This window comes from Nicotiana tomentosiformis, chromosome 8, assembly GCF_000390325.3.
Source record: "Nicotiana tomentosiformis chromosome 8, ASM39032v3, whole genome shotgun sequence".
Classification (NCBI taxonomy): domain Eukaryota; kingdom Viridiplantae; phylum Streptophyta; class Magnoliopsida; order Solanales; family Solanaceae; genus Nicotiana; species Nicotiana tomentosiformis.
The window spans coordinates 15,952,630-15,966,809 of NC_090819.1; the positions used below are offsets into that span (position 1 = coordinate 15,952,630).

Below are 14,180 nucleotides of genomic sequence, written 5' to 3' on the forward strand. Positions count from 1 at the left end.
AGTAGCATGTAAGCTTAGTCGTCGAGTGAATGATTCGAACTCGAAGTAAAAGTTGCCCGTAGGCTTAGTCGTCGAGCAAATGATTCGAATTTGAATTAATGTAACCCGTAGGCGTAAAGGTCGAGTGAGTGCCTGATCGAACTTGAAATAAAAGTAGCCCGTAGACTTAGTCGTCGAGTGAATGATTCGAACTCGAAGTAAAAGTAGCTCGTAGGCTTAAAGGTTGAGTGAGTGCTTGCTAGAACTCGAAAAAGTAGCCCGTAGGCTTAGTCGTCGAGTGAATTATTCGAACTCGAAGTATTGTAACCCGTAGGCGTAAAGGTCGAGTGAGTACTTGCTCGAACTCGAAATAAAAGTAGCCCGTAGGCTTAGTCTCAAGTGAATGATTCGAACTCGAAGTAATGTAGCTCGTAGGCGTAATGGTCGAATTTATCTTAATTCTGTTTGCGTAATAAATCTCAAAATAGAGGAATATTTCTTGGGTATAAGATATCGGTAAAGAAGAGAACTTTCTTTTCAAGTCACTACACATGTGTTCATGTTTCGCGCCTGGGTTCGAGCCAATCAAGCATGGTTCGTTTTGACCATTTGGCTCTTACACTTTTCCTATTGGAACCCTATTGTTGCGAAATAACTTTCTTGCATATGAACTTGATGTATTTGAGGGCCTAATGCCCCCCCAGTATTCGAGGTCGATTGTAAAGAGGCCTCGGATACTGTTGTAAGTGGAGCACAATCATTGGTTGCCTTGTTAAAAACCTTGCCGAAAAACCCATTTGGGATAAAACCGGTCTAAGGGAAAAAGAGTGCAACGCGTGCTTTCAGATCTATTGCTTCGTATCGAAGGATCCATTTTAGCTCCTGATCGGACTTCTGCAGGGATCAGTTTTGAAATGTAAATGAATAATGGAGGGGTCGTACCTTAGCAGTAGTATCGTTTTAGATGTGACACATTCCAATTGCTTGATAGTTGTTTGCCGTTTATAATACCGAGCCTGTATGATCCCTTTCTGACGTTCTCGAGAACCTGATATGGTCCTTCTCAGTTTGGTCCTAGTTTTCCTTCATTTGGATTTCGGGTATTGAGGGTGAATTTCCTTAGCACTAAGTCCCCGGGCTTGAAATGGCGGAGCTTAGTTCTTCGATTATAATATCTTTCGATTCGTTGCTTTTGGTCGGCCAATTGGACGAGAGCAGCTTCTTGCTTTTCGTCCGATAATTCGAGGCTAGTATTCATAGCCTCGTTATTTGATTCTTTTGTTGTGTATCGAAATATGCCACTGGGTTTGTCAACTTCGACTGGTATCAATGCTTCGGACCCATATACTAAGGAGAACGGGGTTGCCCCCGCACTAGATTTTGACATCGTTCGATATGCCCAAAGGACTTCAGGTAGGATTTCTCTCCACATTCCTTTAGCGTCGTTCAGCCTCTTCTTTAGGTTCTGAATGATGGTTTTGTTCGTTGATTCGGCTTGTCCGTTCCCACTGGGGTGGTACGGTGTTGATAATATCCGTTCTTATTTTGTGATCTTCGATGAATTTCGTCACTTTGCTGCCCACAAATTGTTTCCCATTGTCACATACTATTTCGACGGGTATCCCGAATCGACATACGATATGATCCCAGATGAAGTCTATAACTTCTCTCTCTCTTACTTTCTCGAACGCCTGTGCTTCGACCCATTTAGAGAAATAGTCAGTCATAAATAAAATAAATTTAGCTTTACCTGGTGTCGATGGCAGAGGGTCGACGATATTCATTCCCCATTTCATGAATGCCCATGAGGATAGGACTAAATGAAGTTGCTCTCCGGGTTGATGGATCATTGGTGCAAACCTTTGACATTTGTCATATTTTCGAACAAATTCCTTCGCATCTTTTTCCATATCGATCCAATAATACCCTACTCTGATTATTTTTCGGACTAATGGATCGGCACCAGAGTGATTCCCACAAGTGCCCTCGCGCACCTCATATAAGATGTAATCGGTATCTCCTGGACCCAAGCATACTGCTAATGGTCCATCGAATGTCCTTCGGTATAGCGTTCCATCGGAAGCCAACGTGAATCGAGCAGCTTTGGTCCGTAATGCCCTTGAATCTTTAGGGTCCGATGGGAGCTTTCCGCTCTTTAAGTATTCAATGTACTTATTTCTCTAATCCCAGGTTAAGCTTGTAGAATTTATCTCGGCGTGACCTTCTTCGATCACAGATCTCGAGAGTTGAACAACAGTCCCCGGGCTTAAGTCACCTTCCTCGACCGACGATCCCAAATTCGCAAATGCATCGGCCTCACTGTTTTGTTCTCGTGGAACATGCCGTAAAGTCCATTGTTTGAAATGGTGCAAAGTGACAAGTAGTTTGTCTAAATACCTTTGCATTCTATCTTCTAGAACTTCTCACATTTGGCTTCAATGACTTCTGCTCCCAAGTGTTTAGCTAGCTCGAGACCTGCAATCATGGCCTCATACTCGGCCTCGTTGTTAGTCAACCTGGTAGTTTTAATAGATTGCCTAATAGTGTTACCCGTGGGTGGCTTTAAAACTATGCCTAGCCCAGACCCCTTCACGTTCGAAGCCCTGTCCGTAAAAAGGGTCCATACCCCCGATGATGTACCCGATTTTAATAATTCTTTTTTGACTTCGGATACGAGGGTTGGCGTGAAATCGGCCACGAAGTCTGCTAAAATTTGAGACTTGATGGTCGTACGGGGTTGATATTCGATATCGTAGCCACTGAATTCGACGTCCCAATTAGCTAATCGGCATGATAGCTCGGGCTTGTGCAAAATATTACGAAGCGGGTAAGTGGTTAATACGCGTATAGGGTGACATTGAAAGTATGGTCTTAACTTTCTAGAGGCGCTTATCAGTGCGAGTGCCAGTTTTTCTAAGTGTGGATATTTGGTTTCTGCTTCTCCTAAGGTCCGGCTTATATAATAAATGGGAAATGCATACCTTGCTCTTCCCGAACCTACGATTTTCAATACTGCCAAGTATAAACAGAGTTTTTAGTATATTTTTGGAGTGTGAAATAGTGGTGGGCTCGATAGATATCGTTTTAGTTCCTCTAATGCCTATTGGCATTTCGGGGTCCAAGGGAAAGCATTCTTCTTTTTGAGTAGAGAGAAAAATTTATGACTTCGATATGATGATCTCGAAATGAATCGGCCTAGGGCTGCAATCCGTCTTGTTATCCTTTGTACAACTTTCACACTTTCCACGATGGTGATGTCTTCGATGGCTTTGATTTTATCGGGGTTAATCTCGATTCCTCGATTCGACACCATGAAGCCGTGGAACTTGCCCGAACCGACCCCAAAAGCACATTTTTCGGGATTGAGCTTCATGTTATATTTACTCAAAATCTCGAATGTTTCCTGCAAATGGGTCAAATGGTCCTCTGCGCGCAGGGACTTAACTAACATATCATCAATCTAAACTTCCATTGATTTACCTATTTGTTTTTCGAACATTTTATTTACTAGGCGTTGATAAGTAGCCCCTGCATTTTTTAGCCTGAAGGGCATCATATTATAACAATATGTTCCATATTTGGTGACAAATGAAGTTTTTTCCTGGTCCTCTGGGCTCATCTGGATTTGATTATACCCGGAATAGGCATCGAGAAAAGTGAGGATCCCGTGTCCGGCCGTGGCATCGATCATGTGATCGATGTTGGGTAGGAAAAGAATCTTTGGGGCATGCTTTGTTTAAATCCTTATAGTCCACATACATTCTAAGTTTGTTTCCTTTTTTAGGCACTATAACTATATTGGCTAACTATTCGGGATATTTCACCTCCCGAATGGACCCTATTTTGAGAAGTTTGGTTATCTCGTCTTTTATGAATGCGTGTTTTACCTCAGATTGGGGCCTTCTTTTTTCTTCACCGGTCTGAACTTAGGGTCCAAGTTTAGCCGATGCGTCGTTATGTCCGGTGGAATCCCTGTTATATCTAAATGGGACCAGGCAAAATAATCAATGTTATCGATAAGAAATTGAACAAGTTTCTTCCTGAGTTCGGAGCTCAACCCCGTTCCCAAGTATACCTTTCGCTAGGGCCAGTACTCGATTAGTGTGATTTGCTCTAGTTCCTCAATTGTTGATTTGGTGGCGTCGGAGTCATCGGGAATCATGAAAGATCAAGGGACCCTTTGATCACCATCTTCTTCGATGTTCTGGTTATCTGGTTGGGTCGAAACCGACGTTTGTGATTGCTATTTGGTGTCATGTTCTCCTTCTGAGCCCGATTCCTTTATTAGCGAAGGCGAGGATATTGATTTCACTTCCTCGATGGCGAACATTTCTTTTGCGGCTGGTTGTTCTCCGTACACTGTTTTGACACCTCTCGATGTTGGGAATTTGAGGACCTGGTGTAGGGTCGAAGGTACAGCTCTCATGTTGTGGATCCATGGCCTTCCGAAAAGGGCGTTGTATCTCATGTCACCTTCGATCACGTGAAACTTCGTTTCTTAGATGGTTCCGGCCATGTTTATTGGTAGGATCATCTCGCCTTTGGTGGTTTCACATGCCATATTGAATCCGTTTAGAACCAGAGTTGCGGGTACGATCTGGTCCTGCATGCTGATCTGTTCTACGACCTTCAATCTGATGATGTTGGCCGAGCTACCTGGATCGATCAACACACGCTTAACTTTAGTTTTATTCATGAGTACGGATATTACCAGTGCATCGTTATGAGGTTGAATGACTCCTTCTGCATCTTCATCATCGAAGGACAAAGTCCCTATGGGTGCGTAATCTTGAGTTCGAGATCGTTTTTCCCTCACAATCGATGTTTTAGTGTGTTTAAGCACTGGTCCCTGAGGGGTATCGGCACTGTCGATGATCATGTGAATGACGTGCTGCAGTTCTTCTTGCTCGTTTTGCTTGCCGAAATCCCTATTTTTAAAATTGTTCTTCGCCCTATCGCTCAGAAATTCCCGAAGGTGACCTTTGTTAAATAATCGGGCTACTTCCTCTCTTAGTTGCCTGCAATCTTCCGTTTTGTGGCTATGGGTGCCATGGTATTCGCATATTTGATTGGGATTCCTCTGGGCAGGATCGGTTTGCATGGGTCGAGGCCATTAAGTGTCTTTGATGCGTCCGATAGCCGATACGATGGCGGATGCATCGACGTTGAATTTATATTCTGATAACCGAGGTGCTTCCTTAGATCCGGCAGGCCTATCGAAACTGTTTCTGTTTATCAGCCCTCGGGAGCCATGACTTCAATCACTTCTTTTGTTATTTTGCCTGAGTAACCCCTCGAACAACGGGTTCTGACCCCAATTGATCATCTTCGACCCTATTTTTTGATTGGTACCGATTGTGCACGTCGACCCATATGATGGCTGGGTATTTGATCATGTTATGCTTTAATCATCGTGAAGCCGTCGAACTTCGCTCGTTCAAACCTTGAGTGAAAGCCTGAATGGCCCAGTCATCTGTGACTGGTGGTAGGTCCATTCGTTCCATTTGAAAATGAGATACGAATTCCCTCAACATCTCGCTATCCTTTTGTCTCACCTTGAAGAGGTCCGACTTCCTTGTTGCGACTTTTATGGCGCCGACATGTGCTTTTACAAAAGAATCTGCTAACATGGCGAACGGGTCGATGGAGTTTGGCGGTAGGTTGTGATACCAAATCATCACCCCCTTCGAGAGGGTCTCTACGAATATTTTCAGCAACACAGATTCGATTTCATCGTCTTCTAAATCATTGCACTTGATGGCACATGCGAAAGAAGTGACATGCTCATTGGGATCGGTCGTTCCGTTATATTTGGGAATTTCTGGCATACGAAATGTTTTGGGGATTGGTTTCGGGGCTGCGCTCGAGGAAAAGGGTTTTTGCATGAATATATTCGAATCCAACCCTTTTATCATTGGTGGAGCTCCCGGGATTTGATCGACCCTAGAGTTATAAGTTTTTACTTTTTTATCGTTGGCTTCGACTCGCTTTGTGAGTTTCTCGAGTAATTTAGCAATTTCGGGAGTAGTCCCCGATTCTTGCTCATTTGACTTCACTATGGCTAGTTCCGTTCTGTGGGTGATTTCTCGGGGTGGATTGGGCTCCGGCCTGCTTTGTAGCTGGGTTTGGCTCTGCAACTGGGCTATTGCTGCCTGTTGGGCTTGCAATATTTCAAAAATCATACGCAAGCTAACACTGTTTTCCTCGACGTTATGAGTATCTCGAATCACAGACCGAGTTCCACCATGGATGCTATTTTCGGGTTCAACATGTAGGTTCACCTCAATGGCTACATGCGAATTGATATCAATTGGCACTCCGATTCGAGCTCCAACGGTGTTCACAAGTGGTCTTTCAGTACTAGGTGTCAAGTTGTTGTTTTCGTCTTGAAGACCGTCCCCGTTATCGATTGGTGAAGCCATTTGATTGATGATTATTCGTAGCTGATCCGAAATTCAAGATGTTTTCGGAAATAAGCGCAAAACACAATGGCGTGTCTTTTCAGATTCGTATCAAAGAACTACTGTTATCCTCGGGCCCCGCGGTGGGCGCCAAACTCTTTACCCGAAAAACGGATAGAGTTGAATTTATATGTGGTTCCAAGGATATATGACGTAACTTAATAAAAGTTGTAAGGAACAATGAATCTTAGGACTTAACAAATAGAATCAACTTAAGAAATCTGAAAGAACGATTCTTTACTGTGGAAGAATATAGCGTTTTTATTACAATGTAAGCCTGAGAAAACTTGCCCTTTCATAAATAATAACCATGCCCTTTATAATAGAGGGACCTTGCTCTAAGCATAATAGACCTATGATAAATCAGCTTTTCCACGATTTCTGCCAAGATTCTCGCTAGTGGGATTGCAACGGCTTTTGTCTGTGAGCTCGATCTTGCCTTGAGCCTTCGATCTTGGTTCGAGATTGATTCTGACTCGAGCTCTCGATCTTAGCTCGAGCTCTCGAATTGATTCGGGGTCAATATTGGTTGGTCTCTGGATCATAAACATGATAGCTTTACTCTGTGTCATAGTTCGATTTGGACTAGAGCTCGAAAACGATGTCCAACTCGACATGGATCGACCCCTCGGGTTCGAGGCTTATTTGTTCCATCTTTGGAGTCTCAGTTCGATCGACCATCGTTCGAACTCGATCGGATGTGCGAAGGCCGAAATCTATTTCGATCATATACAAGAAGATTGTCTTCTGAGATGTCATAGAGCTAGCTTGAGTTATGGTAATATGTTGCCAAATAGATTTTTTCAGTTTCTTTGTACCCGCACCCAGTATTTACAAGATATAGATATATTCGTAGACTGCTTTAAAACCTCCATTTCAATTGTAGTATGACTAATAATATGGACTTTATAATTGGAGTCTTATGTGAATGAAATTTAAAGTGAAGCTGTGAATCTTCTAAGAAAATGCTAAAGTAAAAAAAAAAAAAAAAAAAAGGGCAGCCCAGTGCACGAAGTATCTCGCGTTCACGCTGGACAGGGTGCGGGAAGGGCCGCGCTCCAAGGGAGTGTGATATAGGTAGCCTACCTTAATGCATGCAAGCATCAGTGACCGATTCTACGATTTGAACTCGTGACCTATAGGTCACACGGAGACAACTTTACCGTTGCTCCAGGGCTCCCTTCAAGAAAATGCTAAAGTGTTTAGTTATATCAATTCATTGATTCCTTTACAGGGATAGTTTATTAAATTTTTGCGCAGTTATGCATGTTGAATTCCTACTGCATGAGTGCATGTCGAGATTATGTCTAATGGTGTTTGCCTGTGTTCATATGTTTGGCGTTTCAGTTGTTAGAATAATTAGTATATTTTTCTGTCTAATTTTAATTTATCATGCTTACTCTAAGAGAAGTTTCCTCAAATATGGTGTGTGTTTATTCTTTCTTGTATGTATCTTGTTATTTTTCATGTCTGCTTGGTTAAGTTTTCACATTCAAGTTTTAGAATTCATGTTTATAGGATCCTATTAGTATTAAAAGAAATCTGATGTATTTTTTAATGAATAGCTTGATCTTATTTCGTGACTCATGCAAGTATAAGGAGAATTTGCTAGAGAATTATTTTATTATATTGAATGGACTAAAGAACTATTTTTGTTAAGTCAGTATAAAATTCTTGTCTCTACTGGTCCGAAATTAAACCACTATCATAATCAAGATAAATTATATTTAATCTTGTGCTATAACTGTTCTGATGGTTTGTCCACTTTCATCACATTAGACAGTGAACATAAATTGGTAAACACTTATCCATGTCGGGTGTTTACACCCATCCAATAAACAAATAACACATGTTACATTATTTAACTACAAGTATTAGTCTTTAACCATAGTTAATTACCATGTATTTTCCATATCATCTTAAACAATAATATTAAAAATACTTAATAGTATCTTGCAAAGCTTCGGTCTGTAACGTTAATGAATGACGACATTAATTTCTTGTTCATTTTCAGTGCCATCACTGGCCTCTACAAATACAAAAATTAGTTTTCCTTCTACTAGCGTAACTATCATTATTTATATGTACATTTTAACTTTGAAAAATATATTAAACATTTTAAACGTAACAAAGAAGATTTACTTTAGCATACTCTTAGTGGAACACATATGAAGATTAACAAACGAAAAAACTTTACAAAATAGAAATTTGCTTTGCACAGTTATATTGTTTCAGAATTGAATTGGTTTTTCCTTACTAATGATGGATCTTAACAAGACGAAAATTTAGCATACATAATGAGAAGAGTAATCTGCAAAATATATATAATAGGTTAATATGATCTTGCAGTTTTGAATTTCAGGGTCTAAATGGAGGGTGAAACTTTCAATTGACTCATCTTTCCTTTATTTCAAGTTGTTCATTAAATCAAGCAACTTGATTTTGGCGAAGGAGATAATGAAAGTTCTCGTACCATTAAAGGTACTCCTCTTGATGACGCAAAACTTCGGAAGTAGATCGGAAATAAAAGAGCGCCATAAGAAGATAGGAATAAAAGAAATAAGAATCAAGAACTGACGGTAACCCTGATTCTTTTTAACTTATGTTAGTATGACTTAATTCTATTTTTTATTTATTTAAAATAAGACTCCTAATAGACCTGATATTGTGTTCTATGATTAACTTAACTACATTAGGTGTAAACATCCAGTGCGGGTAAGTTTTTATCACATAAATTTTATAACTTATAAGAACCGATGATTTAGAGCCCGTTTGGATTAGTTGATTCGAAGTAGCTGATAAGCATTAAGTACTGAAATTGATTTAATAAATAAGCAGTTACGTGTTTGGATTCAAGTGCTGAAATTGATAATAAGTTGCTGCAGTATTTGATAAAAAAGTGCTGATAAGCTCTTTTTCTGTTAAAATGACTTAAATAACCTTATAATTGTTTATACTTATAATGGTGTAATCTCTTCAAAATTTTAGATTCTAGATCGATTCAAATACAAAATATTTTATTTGTCATTTTATTTTAAATACAATTGTGCTTAAGTAAGATAATTTTTATGATAAATATAATTTATTTTATAATAACCATATAATCATAAGTTATAATAATTAATAAATTGACAAAAGTTTCTCAGTAAAAAATAAACCTAAATAGGACAAAATATTTGAAGAGAAACAAACATTGTCTTCATCGCCACAACACTTAGAAAGCAATACACCAAAAAATTGATGTCCTCATTTACTACATACAGTTTAAAGATTAATACACAATTACATTGATACCACTACAAAAAAAATTGCGTTTAGCAACAGGATTTAGCGATAAGAGATATTCCGTAGCTAAATAACAACGGATTAGCGACGAAATTTGTAGTTTGTCGCCAAATAAGCTACAAGATAATTCGTATCAAATATAGCGGTGGATTAGCAATAAAAACTTATATTCGTCGCTAAAATTGGCGCTAAATATTAGCGCCTTTATTTTACCTACAAAATTAGTGACGAAAATTGGGCGACAAAAATTATTAAAACTTAGCAACGAATTTAACGTCAAAAAATCCGCCGCAGAATTCATTTTACTTATCAAGGCATTCGAAAGTTATCTGCGACAAAATATTCCGTCACTAATTTTCTAAAATAAAATTTCATTAATTATTATTAGCGACAGAATTTCGATCTCTTGCTAAATTTCCGTTCCAAAAATAAAATTACCCTAGATAAAAGACATTCCAACCATTAGGGCATAAACACCCCAATTTCTTCCGTCTTTTCTTCCTCTTTCTTCTCTTCCTCTTTTTCGAAGGCAGAAATTCTTGGTCCTTAATATTTTTCAGTCGACGCCTCGGCAGTCCTCAACAAACGCTGAGACCTCAGCAGCGTAGGTCACCATTTTTTTTAACTAGTGGCGGGTTGTTTTCCCATTTTTGCAAAGGGGTTTTGTTCTTAGAGGTATGGGCTTGCTTTTTTCTGATCTTTGACAAATTAAGTGTTCACATTAAGTGTCAAATCTTTGACAATTTTGTTACTTTTCTTGTGTTAAAAAGTGATTTTTTATACCTATCTTACCGTGGTAGGGGGTTATTACTTACCTATCTGAAAAATAGAAGAAACCCTTTGAAATTGCAATTTTTTTGCAGCGAAAATCTGAAATTCGAAGTCGTGTGTTTACAGAATTCTGAAATTCGAAGTCGTGCGTTGATTTTAGGGATTGTATGTCCTTGATAAGGTAAGCTTCTTTTTGATTTCATCATGTCTTGTGCTTTATTTTGGTGTTTTCTTTTCAAAGTTTCTCCATCTTTATTCCAGATTTTCTCTACTCTTTGTTATTATTTTTTTCCCTCGGAACACTATTTTTCTTATTAAAGAGAATTGTTGGTAATTTCATTTGCTTTCAATGAGTTTAAAATTCTGCAGAAATAGCCATGTCTGCCTGTAATTTTGTGCGCTAGAAAAATTTGTTGCGCTGAAAAAATTTTGTGCACCAATGTCAAGTACAGGGGTTTTTCCTTGTGTATTCTTGAGTGTTAATGGTACAATTGATGGCCTTTTTAGTCCATAACTCTCAATATTTCCAAGAATAAACCATGTTAGAATTAGTAGAATTTTGTCAACTAGCCAAAGTGTTAATTGATTGTTTCCATGATTGTTCCAAGCTCAAAATTTGTGAACTAGAGGTCCACAGTTCGTCTCTAATTTTTGGACCCTGTTCTCTAGAATGTTCAAGCTTCTCTGGATTGTCAGTGCTTCCTTTGGTCTACATTGCCATCTGACTAGGATGTAGGACCTCACAATCTTCTCCCATATAACAATGATTTCTGCAAATTTGTACTGCTGGATGCCTGAGTTCACTGCAAACTTAGTAAAAAAACAAGATCATTTTTTTAATTTGAAATAGTTAAGAAGGATAAAATTTCTGACTTGACTGTCTTGCCCATATGACACCAACTATTGTTAGATTTCCCTCCTCAAAATGTATTCCCCTTTCCTAGGAAAACTGTTTTTGAGCTCTTTTGACTTTGGAACATCAATTTTCAGCATGGGACGTGCCAATGCGATCAATTCCTTTATAGCAATTCGTTCAGTTTGGTGTTTGAAAAGTAATATTTTTAAGAGTTGGTAGTGTACAACATTTGGTCTTTGTCTCATTTCCTTAATAGAAATGAGATTGAAGTTAGAAAATTCTCCCAGAAGTTTGTGTTGACCTTCCATAAGGGATTTTAGGTGTTGATTTCTTTCTTTCTAGCTGTTGAGCTTTCTGTTTACAAGAGTGCCACCTTCCTTGGTGACCTAGCTATAGGCTAATCTATTTTCTTGGATGATAATATCTTATGACCTTTTTTACGCCGTCCATGTCTACTTACTTGACCCATATTCTCTTTTTCTTTTTCATATATCCAGTTCACTTGCACTTCTTTCCAAAAGCAGAAACTATATTTCTTACTTTGTCACCTTTTCACTTTTACATAAACTTCCATGGTAAACTCTTGTTTAATATTAGTATCTAACAAAAGCGTAGTCATTCTATATTTTTTGAAACTGAGCCATAATTTAGTTAGACAGAGTAGTGAAGGCTCACCTGAGAATTCATGACATAAGCTCACCTGCACCAATCTGTCGTAGGAAACTTTTGTTGATAATTTTGTACTAGTTTCTTAGTGGCTAGAGCATTCGTTCTTGTTAGTAATGCACACTTCATTTCATTTGTGTTGTCGGGTTATGGTGGTTAAGAATTGGGATGATCTTCTTATTGTGGAACTTGTTAACTGACATTTTTGTAAATTGTTGAATGATTGCATTGTGACTTGATTCCTTGCAAACCTGTGGATTCATGATTATAATAATTCATGATTTAGGTAGACTAAGTTTCTTTGGTGTTGGAGAAGGTAGTCTGTATTGGTTTTGCTTAAACTGGTGCTCCAGTTGCATGCTGTCCTTCTTACATTCTCTTTTAGGCTTCATGTCCTTGAGAGTTAGTAATTAAGTTATTTGTAACTTAGCACCTGCTTGGACGAACAACTTAGGCCATGAGTAGCCAGATAATACATATGGTATTAAAGACTGCAAAGAGTGTATTAGTGTGATGCATAGGACTTGTGCTTCAGTACTAGATTGACGTTGTACTGCTAAAAGCGTTGGGATGGTATATTGTTTGGTGCTTGTTATTGTTAGAAAAAACTGGTATGGAATTATTAGTGGGATGCATAAGACTTTCTAAAGTGGGATTACTGTAGTCAGGGCGAGTTACATTTATGTAACCGTTTTTTAAATGGAAATCCTATACTCTTCCTCTTTATACATTCTAAAATCTACTTCTGCCTATATATAGGTTTCAGGCAAATGTTTCACACTTGTTTAGCTTCATGTGCTAGGCTACCCTTTATAGTAAGTATGTACCATTGGAACTTATTATTTTTATAAGTCTATGGGATGAAATGCTAGGTGAATATGTTGTTCAGTCTTCACATAATCTTTACCTTTTTGAATATGTTGTTCTTTGGATTTGTATTGTCTGAAATGATTATTAAGGTTCCCTTTATTGAGGTTCAAAGGTAATACTTGCTGAAAGTGCTAGGATGGTATACTGTATTGTTATTTTTGAATCTTTACCTTTTTGAATATGTTGTTCTACTGGAATGTGCTTGAGGCAATCTAGTTTGAACTCTCCTTGAGCCACATCTACTTCATCTTCTGAATTTAGCTGCAGAATTGAACTAATAAATCAGAATACTACTCTAACTACTCACAATCTGATTCTGATGAATCAGAATCTAGCTCTGTAGACCAGCATGAGCTGTGGGTTTTAAAGGGGTTGGTTTTCTTGGTGTTTCAACAGTATGCATATCAGTTTTGAGCATTTTCTTTTGTTGCTCTATTTTCTTAATTGAATAACTTTTATATAGGCTGTTAAAAAGAGTCGAGATTCAACACCAAGTGAGTTGCATTTGCACGTCCATACACATGGTAATGATAAAAAAAATTTTGTTGCTGAGAAATCCCGAATCGTACATGTAAGATAACTTTTAAAATAATTTTATTGACTTTACTTTCATATATTTTTTCATTTTGAAAATTGAATGCTCAATATTATTTAGTCTTTTTATTTCACTAATTATTAACTCTTCTACAAGAAAAATATCAGGAGATATTACAACAACAAACACAAACTTAATTTGATATTGATCAGTGTAAAGCATATTATCAAGTCGCAGGAGAAGAAAAGAAAAGAAGAGTATATGGTCTTGGATCTCAACCAAAATGCTACTACGAGCCAAATCTTTATGGCTCTTTTGGATCTGATGCTACATCGTCAACACCACCTCCAAATGCTCAATCAACACTGACTGGGAATCTGGATGAGTTAGTGATGCGATTGATTCCTGCACTGACAGATCATATAGTTCCTGTAATCTTTGAGTGGGTACGCGAATTAGTTTTCTTACCCTCGCATCAGCCAAATACTGATCTTACCAACCACCCATTAGATGTGGCACCTACAGTTCCTACATCTTATATTGCTGCTAACATTGATGAGGTTAATGCATTGGGTTCTAACGATGACCATAACTCTCCAGCCTCACATAGTTAGCCTACTTTGTTTGGACTTTATTGTTGGTCCTTGTAGATTTTTTGTACTTAACGATATTGTTATATGTATTATGTTATATATTTTGGACCTTGTTGAATATATTGTTAATTTATATTAATATCAGTGACTTTTTATTAAGTGTA

The 14,180-nt window shown here is 38.2% G+C and overlaps 1 long non-coding RNA gene across 2 annotated transcripts; it reads left to right on the forward strand.

The window, feature by feature from the left end:
• Positions 1-10,270: 10,270 nt before the first annotated feature.
• Positions 10,271-14,180, forward strand: LOC104096552 (uncharacterized). 2 transcript variants are annotated; one of them, XR_001969340.3, is made up of 4 exons: positions 10,271-10,400; positions 10,623-10,677; positions 13,352-13,459; positions 13,591-14,180. It is a non-coding gene; the product is annotated as an uncharacterized lncRNA (long non-coding RNA). The 2 variants fall into 2 exon arrangements; XR_011409992.1 differs by lacking the exon at positions 10,623-10,677 and having other exon boundaries at positions 10,283-10,400.